The 4,966-nt window shown below is 35.6% G+C and overlaps 1 protein-coding gene and 1 long non-coding RNA gene across 11 annotated transcripts in view; one reads left to right on the top strand and one right to left on the bottom strand.

Annotated features, from left to right (window-relative positions):
- Positions 1 to 4,966, bottom strand: part of LOC106871985 (FMRFamide receptor) — a 337,948-nt gene that overhangs the window by 198,417 nt on the left and 134,565 nt on the right. The window lies entirely within an intron of this gene.
- The window catches only part of LOC128248164 (uncharacterized), a 22,420-nt gene that overhangs the window by 4,677 nt on the left and 12,777 nt on the right, over positions 1 to 4,966 (top strand). The window contains exon 2 of the long non-coding RNA XR_008264466.1: positions 3,001 to 3,220. This is a non-coding gene — a long non-coding RNA (uncharacterized LOC128248164). The remainder of the gene's footprint in view (positions 1 to 3,000; positions 3,221 to 4,966) is intronic.

The raw sequence follows: 4,966 nt of genomic DNA, 5'->3' as shown, positions 1-4,966 counted from the left end.
AATTAGAAAGCATTTTTTTCTTCATGATCTTTGACAACTATATTATTATTATTATTATTATTATTATTATTATTATGAGTAGTAGTAGTAGTAGTAGTAGTAGTAGTAGTAGTAGTAGTAGTAGTAGTAGTAGTAGCAGTAGTAGTAGTAGTAGTGGTGGTGGTGGTGGTGATGGTAGTTGTGGTAGTAGTAGTAGTAGCAGTAGTGGTGGTGGTGGTGGTGGTGGTGGTGGTAGTAGTTCAATAATTCTTACACACCTGACATTTGTGATGACAGGAACAACACTTCCGAAACAACATTCTCCTCTCTCGGTTACAATAAAGCAATTGCTTCGTTATTATTATTAATTGTTTATTTTGTGTGTCTGTGTGTGTGTGTGTGTGTGTGTGTGTGTGCATTTTTTTTTTTTTACGTAGATTACTTTTCGCATCCTTTACACATTCCATATTATTCACACACACACAAAAAAAAATTCCCCACAGCAAATAAAGACAACCACATAATCTATGACATCTCAACAACAACACCAACAACAACAGCATCACATCACAACATTAATAATATGTATCTTTAACAAGTTCGCAATGTCAGTAAGAACACCGATGTAAAATTAAACACAACACTACGGAACTTGAAACAAATCAGCGCATTAATGATACCAGCAGTATACTAAAATAACAACAACATTATCACATCAAAAAGAACGCTATAACATCACTAAGAGCAATATAATAACTACAGCAATATAATGACAATATCACTAAGAGAGACTATGTTAATGGCGGATATAAATAAATCGATAGTACTTCAGCGTTGGATAATTTTTTTTTTTTTTGTATGTGTGTACGCGCGCGTGTGTGTGTATTTGTGTCTGTATTTTTGTTTTCAATGAAACAATATTAAAATAAAAATAATCTACAAAAGCATTATGATAATTTCTCTGGAACAACCTTAAGATTCCCTTGATTCGCTTCCAATCAGTCCAAGGTTAGCGTTCGTTTTCTTCTCAGCAACGATCCAATTACGAGTCACTTTCTTTAATTCACTTCAAAGCCAATCTAAATTTATCAAGATATTCTCTTATTTATTTAGATTTAGATTTATTTTTTTTATTTACTTAGAAACATATAGCTATTAGTAAGTTCATGTGGTTCCTTATCATCCAATTCAGAAGATAAATTCTTAATTTTGTAACACCCATTTTTTCATCCTATTATAACATGACGTTTGATAAACACCAACAAATTAGATACAGGCGAGTACCAGGTACTTTTAAATAAACATTGGCGCCGAAAGTATTATGTAAATGCGTGTTTATGCCTATATATATACTTCTGCATCTATGCGTGAATATATGCATTATCTTCAGTTTCTAATCATTTGAAGTCTCACTCGAAAGAAAAAACTGATTGTAACAAAGATACAAAGCCGCGTCATTGGAAGTCAGATAACAAAAGAAAAGAAAATGTCAGATTTTGACATAAGAAAATTCATACCTATCTTTACTGCTTTGCACACAGTTTATATTTGTAATCTGCATGCTAGTTAATTGATTTCTTTTCTGCACGCACGTGTGCGTGTATGTATGTATGTATGTATGTCAGTATTTAGTTTTATTTCAAGATTTCTTGTCAATAGAAAAAGATTTAGTTCTAACCTAGATCCAAGGCCCCTTCACTGGAATTTCAACATCAAGACAGGGTATTTTTGCTAGCATAAATGTATGTATCTATATATGCATGCATGTATGTATGTATGTATGTATGTATGTATGTATGTATGTATGTATGTATGTATGTAAGACAACCCTCGTAAGATTCATTGGTGCGAGGGTGATCTTGACTCACAAAACATAACGATATCGAAACACCTGATGTCCCAAAGTTCCTACCGTTATTATACAGAATGTGATATGAACACATATTCTTCGTAAATGAGAAGCTCTTCTCCTGTGACAAAACACAACAGCAATTAGCATATTGAGCTTCGAATACGTCGGAAAATATGCAAAACATCGTTTGAAATATGTTACAAAAGCGAGTTAACTTCCAATCCAGAACGAAGGCTCTTATTAAGTTCGGTAGTCGTGTAAGCCTGCAGATATAACATAAGAAGCGTGAGTTTTTATGCTTTGGCTTATGTTATGTGTGGATCTACACATTTAAACTTCTCCATTATTTTGCATCTTTTCACATGTCCATTAATGGACAATCATTATATCTAAATTAGCTGTGCTCTTTGGAGTTTTGTGAAACTCAACTACTTAAGAGTAATGTTCTGGCAGTCCATCCATTCATCCATTTCCTGAGCCCACTATTCCTTGTAGGATCCAGGGAGTAACATCCTTAGACACATCTCACGTCCTCCTTAGGGCTCTATCAGAACCAACCGTCATTAAATTTTCAAGCTTGATTCCCAAGTACGACCAACTGAGATTATAAAACCGTCTTCATGAACTACCTCCAAGTTCCCTCAAGATTCGCTCAGCTTCAAGAATCTGTTTTGCGATTCTTTCATCCGTAGTACCGGAGCAGTGACGCTTTAATACTGCAATGATGGTTATTTCTGTTTTACTTACATCCGCAAGTCATATTCTGCATCAGGCATTTTGTAGCTGTTTCCTGTACTTTAAACAGCAAAAGTAAGTGTTGTTAGTTCAAGAAAGACTACTCTAGTCATCTTGAGGACACCCTGAAGTGGGTGTGTATGTGTGTGTGTGTGTGTATGTGCGTGTGTGTGTGTGTATGTGTGTGTGTATGTGTGTGTGTGTATGTGTGTGTATGAGAATTAAAATATAAACTCAAATTAGGCAATCAACTTTTTATGCATACATATTCGACTTAAAATGCGTATATATATTTTAATACATATCGACATACATGAATATTTAAAAAATTATAAACATATATATAAGTAAAATAAACAACATATGCCTAAAAATACATGTAAATAGAATCCATATGAGCTATATCATTTCATCTCATTTTTCATTTTATCTAGTTTCAGCTCATGAGCTGTGGCCATGCTGGGGCACCGCCATTCGGTGTTGCTACATAATTTTACTTCACGAATTTTACTTCAGGAATTGACATTTGGTGCATGAAAGAATTTGATGCAGCTGCACTCATCTGCACCTCCTACCGCGAAGTTGGTTCATCTGGGACACTTGACAGGAAGAGGTCCAGCTTTATATATGGAGAAAAGTGTGAGAAAAAGAGAAGTAAACATTTTTTCTTCTAAAATTAAAAGCGGTTAAGAGTTGCAATTAAAAGATCCATAAAATTCAATGTTTTTTTAATGTATAAATGGTAGATAATACAATCCGAGGACGTCAAGTTTCTACAGCCGTTTCCAGAGGTCATGTCCTAGTAGATAAATTAATAGAATGTGATTTTATGAGGATACCTTTCCTAATAAAGGGAACCTTGTACGCACTGTCTGTAGTAGTACTAAGGCGTCGAACTTGCAGAATCGTTAGCACGCAGGACCAACTGCTTAGCGGCATTTCTTCTGCCAGAATTGTTAGAATTCCGGATAAACTGCTTAGCGATACTTCGTCTGACAGAATCGTTAGCACAAAGGTAGCGAGCTGGCAGAAACCTTAGCACGCCGGGCGAAATGCTTAGCCGTATTTCGTCTGCCTTTACGTTCTGAGATCAAATTCTGCCGAGGTCGACTTAGCCTCTGATCCTATCGGGGTCGATAAATTAAGTACCAGTTACGCACTGGAATCGCTGTAATCGACTTAATATCTTTGTCTGTTCTCGTTTGTCACCTATATGTTTAGCCCCATTGTGGGAAATAAAGAAATAAGAATCATTAGCTCGCCGGACAAACTGCTTAGCGGCATTTTCGTCTGGCAGAATGGTTAGAGTTCCAGACAAACTGCTTGGCAGCATTTCGTCTGGCAGAATCGTTAGCTCGCCGGACAAACTGCTTAGCGGAATTTCGTCTGGCTTTACGTTCTGAGTTTAAATTCCACCGTGATCAGCTGTGCCTGTCATCTCTTTGGTGGTGATAAAGTAAATGCCAGTAAAGTATTGTGATCGCCCTCCCCACCTCTCAAAACTTCTGGCCCAGTGCCAAAATTTGAAACCAATGTAAACATTGTTTCCCGTCTTAGGCAAAAGTCCAACAATTCTAAGACGAGGGGCTGGTTGATCGTATCGATTCATTGCTTAACTGGTGCTATAATTTTATCGACTCGTGAGGAATACAAGATTTATATTCAGAATGTAATAAACCCAAAAGAAAAAAAAACAAAAAATGTTACAAAGAATTTTCTCCAAACTCATACGATTGCGCAAATCTACCGTCCATGTTCCGATACAAAATATAAATCACACGCAAAAATAGACACAGAAGCGCAAACAAACACACACACACACACACACACACACACACACACACACACACATACACACACAAATATATATGCATTTATTTATGTATATACATGTATATACATTACTATAGGATGTACATATATGTATATATTTATGTATTTGTAAATATACACTTATATATATATATATACGCACGCGCTGATATAGATACACACGCACGTCAATTCTTTCTCCTCCATCTTTGCATCATCTTTACCCTTACTCACTCATATTTATTTTTTCTTCTTCCTTCTCTTTTTCCTACTTCGCGTGCAACAATTTATTTGATTTGATTTTTGACATATATTTTGCCGTAATATTCATACGGTTTATTCAACAACATCTTTACGTTTGCAAAAGATGCGAGCAGAGTAATCCAATCAATATTTCATGTTCGCTTTGATTTTCGTTATCGTTGCTCTCATGTGACTTCCAAATGTTTTACTTCCCCCGTTTTCGTCCAAATGCCGGTAATGAGAAACTTGTAGTAACGAAGTATAATGCATTCAGCATCTGCTACAGTCTAGCGTGTATATGTGTGTGTGTGTATGTGTTAATATATATATATATATATATATATA

The sequence above is a fragment of the Octopus bimaculoides genome, chromosome 6, assembly GCF_001194135.2.
Source record: "Octopus bimaculoides isolate UCB-OBI-ISO-001 chromosome 6, ASM119413v2, whole genome shotgun sequence".
Classification (NCBI taxonomy): Eukaryota; Metazoa; Mollusca; class Cephalopoda; order Octopoda; family Octopodidae; genus Octopus; species Octopus bimaculoides.
This window is presented reverse-complemented; position numbering and strand designations above follow the sequence as displayed.